The sequence below is a fragment of the Manis javanica genome, chromosome 14 (genome assembly GCF_040802235.1).
Source record: "Manis javanica isolate MJ-LG chromosome 14, MJ_LKY, whole genome shotgun sequence".
Classification (NCBI taxonomy): Eukaryota; Metazoa; Chordata; class Mammalia; order Pholidota; family Manidae; genus Manis; species Manis javanica.
The window spans coordinates 57,293,050-57,306,406 of NC_133169.1; the positions used below are offsets into that span (position 1 = coordinate 57,293,050).

The 13,357-nt window shown below is 39.9% G+C and overlaps 1 protein-coding gene across 1 annotated transcript in view; it reads left to right on the plus strand.

Annotated features, from left to right (window-relative positions):
• The first annotated feature begins 6,349 nt into the window (after positions 1–6,349).
• The window catches only part of MEGF10 (multiple EGF like domains 10), a 161,088-nt gene continuing 154,080 nt past the window's right edge, over positions 6,350–13,357 (plus strand). Inside the window, exon 1 of the mRNA XM_073221906.1 lies at positions 6,350–7,143. The gene's annotated coding sequence lies outside the window, so the exon portion shown is untranslated. The remainder of the gene's footprint in view (positions 7,144–13,357) is intronic.

A 13,357-nucleotide genomic window follows, 5' to 3' on the forward strand; every position in this document is an offset into this window, starting at 1 on the left:
TCTGGGTCCAATCAGGAGATAGAAACCATACAGTGGGTTAAATGGAGGGGTGGGGTGAGGGGTTTAATATTTTAAAAATTATTAAATCTGATGAAATGTGACTAGAAGATATGACAATTTTGCATGGTACTCTAGGACTAAGAAGATGCTCAAGAAAGGACAAAATCGAAAAGGAGTCGGATGTCATTGGACAAGGTGTAGTTTAGTCCACTGAATAGCAAGAAAGTTTGCTGGTTTACCCAGGTTGGAGCTGCACTAAAGTCTTTAAGCCACCAGGAAGCAACCCTCTAGAGTTTAGGCAAAACACTGGTGATCAGTAACAGGTAGTGTGGGCACGCAGAGGGAGTAGTAGCTTTGTGGGAACTCGCTAGACCTTAGAGGAGGCATATAGGGACTTACAGAGGGAGCAGCAACTCAGTGCATACCCTCCAGTCGCAGGCAAGCTCTTGAGGGGGTTGTAAAGGGTTCACAGTCTCAATGGGAGACCTCCAGGATTCAGGCAAGCTGTGACTGTGGAAATAAAGAAGGAATTTGGAGTGTCTGTGTGGTCAGGAGTCTTTGGAGTGATGATGTGAGCAGAAGACTTTAGGGGACTCGTTTCTTTGTAGAGGGCTGCAGGATGTTTATTGCCATGCCAGAATGCATGTTCCTTGAATAGATTTAAAAAACTGATGAACTTCTTGCCAAAGAGATCACAAGAAAATAAAACTACAGACCAATATTCCTCCTGAATATAGACACTCCTGAACAAATTTTTGCAAATAAAATCCAATAGTACATAAAATCTATTATGGACATTGGCCAAGGAGACTTTAATCCAAGAATGCAGGGCAGTTTTAACAACCAATTGAATCAATTAATAAAATAAAGGAGAAAAGCCTTGCAATCATTTTGATTGATGCAAGGAAAACATTTGACAAAATTCAAGTCATTCACAGTAAGAATACTTTTAATGGGGGGGCTTTTCAAGAGATAAAGTGTGTCTGCAAGAAATCTACAGCGAACATCCTACTTACTACAAAAAGATATTTTGCTGGCCATCCTGTCCAGAGCAATAAAGCAAGAAAAAGAAATAAAAGAAGGAAAACTGTATTTATTTGCATGTAGAAAACCCTAAGGAACTTTAAAAAACTTCTACAGCTAATAAATAAATTTAGTCAATTTGCAAAATATGCCACTACTATAAAAAATTTCATTGTATTTCTCCATACTAGCAATGAACAATTAGAGACTAAAATTTAAAAATAATTCTTTGTAAACATTCGAAAATCTGTCATCATCATCCACCACATCTACAAAAAGAAAGACAAAAACCACATGATCATCTCCATAGATGCTGAAAAAGCATTCGATAAAATTCAACATCCATTCATGATAAAAACTCTCAACAAAATGGGTAAAGAGGGCAAGTACCTCAACATAATAAAGGCCATATATGATAAACCCACAGCCAACATCATACAGAACAGCAAGAAGCTGAAAGCCTTTCCTCTGTGATCAGGAACAAGACAGGGATGCCCACTCTCCCCACTGTTATTTAACATAGTACTGGAGGTCTCAGCCACGGCAATCAGACAAAACAAAGAAATACAAGAAATCCAGATTGGTAAAGAAGAAGTTAAACTGTCACTATTTGCAGATGACATGATATTGTACATAAAAAATCCTAAAGACTCCACTCCGATACTACTAGAGCTAATATCAGAATTCAGCAAAGTTGCAGGATACAAAATTAACACACAGAAATCTGTGGCTTTCCTATACGCTAACAATAAACTAATAGAAAGAGAAATCAGGAAGACAATTCCATTCACAATAGCATCAAAAAGAATAAAATACCTAGGAATAAACCTAACCAAGGAAGTGAAAGACCTATACCTTGAAAAGTATAAGACACTCTTAAGAGAAATTAAAGAGGTCACTAACAAATGGACACTCATCCCATGCTCTTGGCTACGAAGAATTAATATCGCCAAAATGGCCATCCTACCAAAAGCAATATACAGATTCAATACAATCCCTATCAAATTACCAACAGCATTCTTCAATGAACTGGAACAAATAGTTCAAAAATTCATATGGAAACACCAAAGACCCCGAATAGCTAAAACAATCCTGAGAAGGAAGAATAAAGTTGGGGGGATCTCACTCCCCAACTTCAAGCTCTACTACAAAGCCACAGGAATCAAGACAATTTGGTACTGGCACAAGAACAGAGCCACAGACCAGTGGAACAGAATAGAGACTCCAAACATTAACCCAAACATATATGGCCAATTAATATATGATAAAGGAGCCATGGACATACAATGGAGAAATGCCAGTCTCTTCAACAGATGGTGCTGGCAAAACTGGACAGCTACATGTAAGAGAATGAAACTGGATCACTGTCTAACCCCATACACAAAAGTAAATTCAAAATGGATCAAAGACCTGAATGTAAATCATGAAACCATAAAACTCCTAGAAAAAAACATAGGCAAAAATCTCTTGGACATAAACATGAGCGACTTCATGAACATATCTCCCTGGGCAAGGGAAACAAAAGCAAAAATGGACAAGTGGGACTATATCAAGCTGAAAAGCTTCTGTACAGTCAAGGACACCATCAATAGAACAGAAAATACCCTACTGTGTGGGAGAATATATTCATAAATGACAGATCTGATAAAGGGTTGACATCCAAATATATAAAGAGCTCATGCACCTCAACAAACAAAAAGCAAATAATCCAATTAAAAAATGGACAGAGGAGCTAAACAGACAGTTCTCCAAAGAAGAAATTCAGAAGGCCAACAGACACATGGAAAGATGCTCCACATCGCTATCATCAGAGAAATGCAAATTATAACCACAATGAGATATCACCTCACACTAGTAAGGATGGCTGCCATCCAAAAGACAAACAACAATGTTGTCGAGGTTGTGGAGAAAGGGGAACCCTCCTACAATCCTGGTGGGAATGTAAATTAGTTCAACCATTGTGGAAAGCAGTATGGAGGTTCCTCAAAATGCTCAAAATAGAAATAACATTTGACCCAGGAAGTCCACTTCTAGGAATTTACCCCAAGAATGCAGCACTCCAGTTAAGACAGATGCACCCCTATGTTTATCGCTGCAGTATTTACAATAACCAAGATATGGAAGCAACCTAAGTGTCCATCAGTAGATAAATGGATAAAGAAGATGTGGTACATATACACAATGGAATATTACTCAGCTATAAGAAAAAAACAAATCCTACCATTCGCAACAACATGGATGGAGCTAGAGGGTATTATTATGCTCTGTGAAATAAGCCAGGTGGAGAAAGACAAGTACCAAATGATTTCACTCATATGTGGAGTATAAGAACAAAAGAAAACTGAAGGAACAAAACAGCAGCAGCAGCACAGAACCCAAGAATGGACTAATAGTTACCAAAGGGAAAGGGACTGGGGAGGACGGGTGGGAAGGGAGGGATAAGGGCGGGAAAAAAAGAAGGGGGCATTACAATTAGCATGTATAGTGGGGGGGGGGTATGGGGAGGGCTGTGCAACACAGAGAAGACAAGTAGTGATTTTACAGCGTCTTACTATGTTGATGGACAGTGACAGTGAACGGGGATGTGGGGGAGACTTGGTGAAGGGGAGAGCCTAGTAAACAATGTCCTTCATGTAACTGTAGATTAATAATACCAAAATAAAATTAATTTTAAAAAAATAAATAATTCTTTGTAATAGCATCAAAAGTTTAAAAAGTATTATGAATAAGTTCTTTTAATATGTGAAAAACTGGTATGCTGAAAGCTATAAAATACTGCTGGGAGACATTAAGGAAGACCTAAATTAATGGAGAGATACAACAAATTTATAGAGTCAAGGATTCAAAACTGTTAACATGTCAGTTCTCCTTAAAGTTATCAACATATTTAAGGCATACTTAAAATTCCAAAGTGAGTTTTTAAAATATTGACAAGCTAATTCTGAAATTCATAAGATCAAAAAAAAAACCCTAAATCTAGAAGAGCTAAACAAATTTTGAAAAAAAGGATCAAAGTTGGAAAATGTATTATACTTCAGATGAAGTCTTATTATAAAGCTACAGAAATCAAGACAGCATGGTATTGGAATAAGAATAGAAATATAGGTCAAATAAAGGCATAGTGAGTCCAGAAATTGACCTATTCTTATAAGGCCATTGATTTTCAGTAGAAATGCCAACATTATTCAATGGGGAAAAGATAATCTTATCAACAAATGGTGCTGATACAACTGGATATCTATGTGAAAAATAATGAACTTCAACTCTTACCTCACAGAATCCACTGAAGTTACCCAAATGGATCACAGACCTAAACAAAACAGCTAAACCTGTACATTTTTAGAAGAAGCCATAAGAGAAAATCTTCACAACCTTGGAGTTAGCAAAGATTTCTTAGATAAGACATAAAAAGTTCAACCATAAAAGAAAAAAATTGATAAATTAGACCATCAAAATGAAATGTTTCTGCTGTTTGAAATACATTAAGAAATTGAAAGGCAATAAACAAACTGGAAGAGTATATTTGCTATACATATATCTGACAAAGGCCTAGCATTCAAAATATGTAAAGAACTCCTATAACCCAAAAACAAGAATACATACAACGTGATTAAAAATTGGGCAAAAAATTTAGACACTTCATCAAAGGACAAATGGGCACCATCATCAGTCATTAGGGAAATGCAAATTAAAACCATAGTGAGATACCACTATATACCTAATAGAATGGCTAAAATAAAAAGGCAGACAATACAAAGTGTGGATAAGATGAGGCGCAATTCTCATACATTGGTGGTTTGGAGGTAAAGTGATGTATTCACTTTGGAAAACCATTCAAAAGTCTCTTAATATTATAGCTAAACTCACACTTGCTATATAAACCAGTAATTCCACTCCTATGAAATAAGAGAAATAACAACATATGTCTGCAAAAAGACTTGTACAGGAATGTTTTTAGCACCTTTATTCATGAGTCTAAACTGGAAACAACCCAAATGTTCATCAACACTTGGTGAATGGGAAAACAAACTGTGGTATATCCATACAATGGATTCTTCTTGCCAGCAGCAAGAAGAAAAGTTGCTGATACAAACAACATCAATGACTCTCAAAAACATTATGCTGAGTGAAAGAAGCCAGACAGAAATACAAACTATATGATTCCATTCCATTAAACAAGTCTAATTTATAGTTACAGAAAGCAGCTCTGTAGGCCAGAGATGGAATGGGAACTGACTTAAAAAAGGTGCTTCAAAGGGAACTTTCTGGGATGAAGGAATTATTCATTATCTTGATTGTGTTATGCAGGTATACACATTGTTCAGAGCTCATCAAACTGTACTCTTGAAATACATTGAATGTAAATCATGTCTCAGTAAAGTTAACTAAAAAAATTCAAGTGGAGCAACCAGGTTTCATAATACAAAGCAGGGTAGCTTTGGGATTAAGTGACATGAACTAATGGCCAGTGCCTAGAACACTGTCATATGGTCAGTGAGGTCTGGATTTATTATTGGTCCTTTGGTCCTTGTGCTGCTCTGGTCAAAGTTCATATTCTTGGCAGAGAAGGTCTACAGGAACTAGCTTAAGACAGGTGCCCACTCAAGGATAGGGAAAAGCTGGACCAACCTAAATGACTTTCCCATCAAAACTGCATTAAGTGTAGCAGGCGTAGTCCTCCAAATAAAAATGGAGGTACTGTTGACCAGGAGAAGGAGCAATGATGCCTGGTAAACATACAGTTCCCTGTGTGTTTCCAGGGGCAACCTAGGTGGATGGTGTGGGGCTTCAATAAATCATTCATTTCATTCATCCATTCCTTCAAACATAATTTTGAGTGTGGATTATTTGCCAGGTGCATATCATATGCATATGCATTACTGAGATGACTCCAAAAAAGAAAGAGTTGATATTAATATCAGGAAGAGAAACCTGATAGCAGAGGATCATCTGGCGTGGGTATGGAACAAAAGCCAGTTTTAGAGAGGTGGTGGTGGGGATGATAGAATTCAGTTTAACACAAACAAGAAATTTCCAGCAATTAAAGGTTTGTATTTGCGTGGGTAGCCCTGACGTGGAGAAATTCCTTAATAAGGACGAGGAAAAGTGAACAGAGAAGCGGGGTCCACAATGTACACCTGCTCCATGATTTTAACTGTCAAGTCTCCCGGGGCCTCAGTGGAGAGTCGGCAGAGGGAGCCATTCCCCAACAAATGTCCGCGCGAGGCCTCGCAGAAGGCCTGGTGGATTTTCTTGCGGGTCTGGGGAGTTCTCTCTCAGCCTCGCCAACGTGAAGCAGGCTCCCTCACTTCCCACCTTCTCTCCAGATCCTCGCCCCACCTTCTCAACCGCTTTGTTGCAGCCTCGCACACTCTGGCAAGGCTTGCTCACCCACCTCTTCTTCTCCGTCCCACTTTTGAGCTCCCTCCCTGGCACCGCTGGGGATGTGCCGTCCACCCAGCTGGCCGCTTAGGCGACGTCCCCAGTCCCCCAAATCCTTCTAGGTGCTCTAGAACACCACGCAAGGACTTATACGCGGGGGGGCGCCGTGAACGCAAGCCGCCGCACTCTCCGCCACCCCTTAGTTCATTCCCTGAGGTGCCTCCACGTTTTGCCAACTTCTTGACCGGACTCCCGCGGGGTCCTTCTGGGCAGGGGCGTCCCGCGATCCGGACGCAAGAGCCGGACGGGGAATGTCCTGCGCGTGGCGCTAGGGAGTGCACGCGGTGCCAAGCGACAACCCCCTACCCCCACCCCCAGCGGTCTCTGCCCCGGCGGCGGCAGCTGCCGCAGCGGCAACTGCTTGCATCCCTGCCGCAGCTCGGGTTACTCCCCTCCTCCTCCAGCATCGTGGGCCAGACGGGGAAAACCTCGTTCAAGTTTGCGACGAGTACTTGATGGGTGCACAAGACTGGCGGTCTGGAAACGCGCTGAGACCAGCCTCTTTCCTGCGTCTGCACCTTTGAGCCTGAAGGAAGATTCCCGAGTAACACTCTCATCTGGGACGCTGGTGGGAGGCTGTTCGCACAGTTCGGAACAAGATTTTTGTTTTTCGGCTGGCATTGGGTGAAAATCGGGCAGAAGGTTTTGCACTGCCAATCTCGGGATCTCGGGACCTGGGTAAGAGTTGGGCACTCAATTCTGGCAGCCGGTGGAACTTGGCCGGTTGCTGGATAGTTTCTTACGGGTGTGTGTGTGGTGGGGGACACATTTCTGTAGCCAGGGTACTCGGGTGCAACGGGAAGCGGGGCAAGATGGGCTCAGTCTGGTTGTTTACAGGTCTCAAGGTTTTATTGTTACTGTTTGCATTTTGTCGTGTTACTTGGGGCTGTGTGGGAACTTCTTGGAGTATTTCTTATGGTGAGATATCCCCATTACGCACTTTATTTTGCGTGATTTCTGCCCTTGTATTGCCTTGTGCGTTTGTTCTGTGTTGAAGGGTGTCATAGCTGGATGAAGGGAGGTTGGCGGTGGTGGTCCGACTGAGAATGAAAAGCAGTTTCAGCCCGACCTTTCCTTCCAGATCAGCGTCACTTCTCCTCTGGGATCTTGACTTGTTTTCTAAACTTTTCTTTCTACAGTAATTGATATTCAGATGTGCAGATAGATTTGGGGATGCTCTCTTTCCCTGCGTTCTCAGCGGCCTTGAGGGGAGTCAGGATCACAGGCTGGGTGACTTAGACCGGAGGGTTCTCTTCCTTGTAGGAATGCCTGCCTGCTCAGGGGTTGTTGGGAGGGGGTTCTTCAAGGCATAGTTACCACAGAAAGATTTACCTTCTGTTAATCTTTTAAATTCGTTTGATCTAGTACTTTTACCCCTCGTTTAGGGAAATATTTTGTCCTTGGTTTTTTCTTTCTGAAAGTAAGAATGATATCACTGAGTAAATGAAGTGTGGTGATATCGTTGATGCCTCTTTAGAAAATATCCTCACACAAGGACCCAGATTCTTTAGGGAAAAGTTAAAGTTTTCGATCTTATTATCCAAAAAGTTCTTAGGCACTGGTATTTATGCTATGCTTAGGCAGAGGAGATGGCATTCCTTCTTGGTTCTTCTTGCCTTTCTCTTTTGTATCCTGGGTCTACTTTGTGTATGGGCTTCCCAACCGAAGATGCCTCATTCTTTGAGGATGAAAAGATTGGGATCAGGTCAGCTGAGAAATGTCACCTTCCTGACTTGACTGCTCTAAGGGGTCCGCTTGCAGGGTACTTCTTGTTTTGCTGCTCTGAGGTCAAGGAGATCAGTAGAGGGTGAATGCTGGGGTCAAGTGTCCAGGGATCAACTCAACTCTGCCACTTTCCAGCTGTATCCTTGGGGCAAGTTATTTAACGTCTCCATCTTCATCTATAAAATCAGAATGATAATAACAATGCTTATACCAGACGTTGTTAAAAGGCTTAAATGAGCTAACTCCAGTGGGGTGCTGACAAGCCTGGCAGGTAGTTAAATGATGATGATGTAGCTAACATTATTAACTGTTGTTTACCTGTTAGCTGTTTTTCCTATATGGATGGGCTTTGAAGGCTGTGCTTACCTGGGTCTTGCTCCCAACTAACAAATTACGTATTGTCAAACTTAGCTCAGACATGATCTTTGTATTGCTTTCTGCTGGAGGCATTTCAGAGGGCAAAAAGGTGCATGTGGCAGGGCTGGGATTTGTAGAGAAGGGATGGTGGTTAGTCACCAAAGGGAGCTCTGGATAGGCTAGCAGGTGGGACATCTACACTCAGGTTACAGCCTGCTCACTGTCTTAGAGACTCCTTGCATTCATATGCCATCTTTGACCTGTTTTTTTAGAGGTCAATCATTCGTTCAATAAATATTTATTAAGCTTCTATTACATAGCACTGGTCTAGGTCTATATTATTTAGGTGTGTTGGCTTCTTTTTAAAAATGGATGTGCATGCGTATTTACTCTATGTACCCCCTGCAACTTTCAAGCATTTGAGGGCTTCAGGTGACACTAGCACTCTATAAATTAAATCCCAAATACTTTTTATCTATAATGATTTCAGTACTTGTTAGAATGAGGAGTAGATGTCGCTGAGGAATTGAACAAAATATTCAATATAGCCTCCAGCAGCCTCCTTCCTCCAACAGTTTCATCATGTGTAAACTTGTGTTGGGAGGTGGGGAAAGAGCCCGATAATCTCCAGTGTTCCTTCTGATTCTACAATCCTTAAATGAGCTGCCTCACTTGGTTGGTGACTGTTTTTGAACCTCTTTTTCTTTTTTCTAACATTTGTCTTAGATAAGTAAATTATGTCACTTCCATCCTTGATGTTACTCAAAGTGAGTAATGACATTGATAATTAATAAAAAAGAAAAAGCATTTAGCTCTGCTTGTATTTCATCAGCTATTCTCAGCTCTGGTTAGATTGAACTGTGAGAAATTACCAAAATTTGACCATTTTTGACCTCCATAAAATGGCGATTTCATATAGTTCAAGCTAATACTGATCCTCGCCCCTCTGCTTTGATTCAGATGAAGGAAGTCTTGGATAAGATGTGAAAAGTCTGCAGTGTTGCAAGTTCCCCACATGATTCTGTTGTAAAACCAAGTCACATGCTCATTCAGCACCACTAGATTTACCTTCCTTATGATTGTCTGCTTGCTCTAATAGTGTATTTTTAAAGTACTAATCTGATCATGCATGTCATTACTCCCTTGTTTAAAAATCTTTGGTGGCTCCCGGATGGTAAGCATCAGTGTCACTGAGGTGCTTGTCGAAAAGCAGATTTCAGGGTTTCACCACGGATGCAAGGGCCGGAAACCTTCATTTGAGCAGATCCTCAAGTGAATCTGGTGGAAGTGATCTCAGATGACAACTGGAGAAACACTGGCTTCTAACATAGAGCCTAGCCTCTTTAACATGATAGACAAAGTCAGCCTTGTACCATCTTCTCTGGGTCGTTTCTGTGTTTCACTGTTCCCCAGCTTCTTAGCTCTGCTCATCTTGATCTTGTTACTGTTTCTTAAAGAATACATTGCTTGCTTTTGCTCCTTCCCAACCTGGTCATGTATGCTCTTCCCTCTGCCAAAAATGTCTTTGCTTCTTTTTGCCATCTACAACTACTTTCTACACATTCATCCTTCAAGATACAGTCAAATAAGACCTCTTTGCTGAGATATTTCCTAATTCTCTCACATAAACTTAATGATAGCTCATGATTCCAGTTCTATTTGTGGATAGCTTTATTGTAGCATCTATCATACTGTATCAACTGTGTTTATTATCTGGATGTTTCTCCAACTGATTGGTGAGCTTATCATTCCTTATTCTAAGCTTTTATTGAAATGGTGGCAGATAGAAGTTACATAACAGAAGCCTAAATAATGTATGTGTGGGGGAGGGAATTAATGAATGAATGCTAGTTGACATTTTCTTAGCACACCAAAGGTTTGTGGCAATCACTGTGTATGTACCAAAGGTTGTGGAGAAGCCAGTCAAGAATTTGCGGTTTGACTAGACATAGTCTACAAAGTTAGAAACCTGGAGTGGAAAAGGACAGAACAGAATATCCTAAAAAGACTTATGAAACATCAGAGGCCACTGAATTAATGTTACATGTTCAGAACTATGGCAACACTATGATGTAAGAGCTCATTGAGGTGGTTTTGGTTGTGAATGACACAGTGTCAGGGCACTGGAATGGGAGTGCCAGTGCCAATAAAAATAAACAGCTATTGCCCTGTGCTTTTCAGCTTATAAATACCTTTGTATTATTTGATTAGAAACATGGTGACTGGATCAGTACTGTTTTTCCTACTTCAGGATGTATTTCCAAAACTGAGTTCAAAGATTGTGCAAAAAGCCTACATGTTATAAGGGATGCTGGCCATGGAGAACCAAATATATTAGAAAATATCTAGTTATATCTTGCCATTTAGGCACAACATTCTGGGTTTATTCCTTTCTTTAATTTTTCATTCTTTAAACTTTCTGTAATTTTGGTGATCTTGTCCTCATTTGAACAGCAGTGGACCATTCAATAAATGTTTGATTCAGACTAAAGATTTGCCATTTTTGGCATGTTTACTAACTGCCAATTTTGTCTCATATATATTAAGTTTGTGAGACAACAACTTCTTGTAATTACTGTTAAGTGTTCAATTTTTCCATTTCCCATTCATTTTTTTGTAGTAATGGAAATAGAAATAACATTTGACCAGGTGAACAAAGAAGTTGCAGGGCAGCAACAAAGATGCTGATGCTGCAAAAATTGAATGTTTAGCTCATGGGAGCTCCACTATAAAATAAACCACGAAAAATGTTCATGCGCAGGTAGAAGTATGAGATTTCTAAGGCAGGAAGGTAACAGCATCAATACATGAAGTACAAATGTCCAGATTGTTTGGACTTCAAACAAAGCAATATTATCTGTCTGCATTCTCAGTTTCTCAAGGATGTGTACCCAGTATTTTGTTTTAAAAATTAGCTTAGTTTTAAGGATTCACTAAGATTCATTTGGTTCTTTTGATTGTCTTCTTTTTAATTTCTGTTTCTGAAGTGAACTTTTTCTACCTTAAAGATTGCATCTGACTATACTTTTGTTAAGTCTCTTCACTAGTCTCTTTGTCTTTTTACTCATTCAGAATAATTAATTCATTCAATCTCTCTATCTGAATTTCTCAAGATTTCATTTTTTTTCTTTTGTCTCTCTTTACTTTGTGATTTAAGATTATTTTTTGCGTGGTCATTCTAACTCTTTTAAAAAAGTTATTACAAAGGATTAGTTCATGGCATTTTATAGAAGGATTTCTCATGCTATGAGGAAAAAAAATAAGATACAAGCCAGTGTTATTTTACTTTCTACAACTTTATTTGTAAAACTGCAGGTTGTTATTAGCTAATGCATGCTCTGTGCCATTAGCCAGTTTGGAAAGTGTGAATATAATAATATATCCTGTTATTATCAATGTTCTCTTGTAATGATTTCCTTCTCCTTTTGTTTCCAGTAATTTATACTCCTAAATAAAGAAACTATGTAAAGCATTTTAACCAACTCAGTTTCCTATTTATAGGGCAATAAATTGTACCCTTCTCCTCTTCTAAGACAAAGAAATAGTATATTGGTATGGAAAGCCTCATCTTGATAGGTATATGTACAGAATATTAGCATGTATTAAAAATATCTCTGGAAGCAAGGAGGCCCTACCCTAGAGGGTGACTAACTGCCTTGTTAACATCCTTGCTGGCCTGGATTTGCTGCACAGATTTGTTTAGTTCTAAAACCTTCCACAGGTGGTTATTCCCATGATAGATCTTTTGAATACCTCAGGTGAAGAATCATGTTTGTGCTTTTTAAAAAATAATTTTTGACAGAAAATTGAAAATCAGAGTACACAAAATTTAGCTTATTCCTCACAGAACAAAATTAAAATGTGAGCTCTTTGTTTTGGACCCAGGTGCTTAATTCTACAATCAAAATGAAAAATTTTAAACATCAACCTCTGCTGATATCTTCAGAAGGGTACCTTTTCTTTTGGACAAGGAGTCAATGACAAGATGTGACTTTTGTATTCTTTAAAAAGTAATTGGTTTGAGTTGTATTTTTACTCCAGATATTTATTAGGTATATAAAACATAGGATAAACACTATGTGGAATTACAGCTGTGAGGAAAATGGAAGTTCCTATGGCCAGGATCATCATCTGACCCTAAACTGCTTGATGTAATTGGTCTGCTGCTAGGCTAATGCTTCCACACCTGTAGGCAATAAGCTATTATTGACTGAGTCACTATGTAAAGAGCTTTGCCCAGTGCTCTGGATGGAGGCAGAGACAGAGGTGGGTTACAGACCTGCAGACTGTTGGATGCAGATGTGATTCTAGTGCTCAACCTACCAATGGGAAAATAAAGCCAGTATAAACCCTTTTACCCCAAAAATGTTCCGTTGTCATTTCTTGGTCTCACTGAATCCATAGTGAACTTACCCAGGGCTGAAACCCTTAGGCAAGACAGTTGCCTTAAGAAAAGATAACAAACAACTGGCTGTAGAAGTCTGGGTGTGGTAAGGACCAAGTGGGTGTTCTGAGAGCTTCTCTTAGAGCTCCTTCTAGAAAGGGGGCTCTGTGTGCTCTCCAGAGATTTCCCTGCACTGTTGGATCTTGAAGGAGAGAGGATTTGAGTGGATGGGACCCTTTAGACAGGGAAGTAAGCTCAGCAAACATGTGGCTGCAGGAATTTGCAAGACATCTTCAAGGAACAGTGACTAAGCCAGTCCACAGGAGTAGTGAGTCAACATTTGAGAATCATTTCATGACAGTCATGTGTGGGGCCATAGGACTAGATTCTGTCTGCTCCCTAGCACTATGTGCATTAAAGGATCCC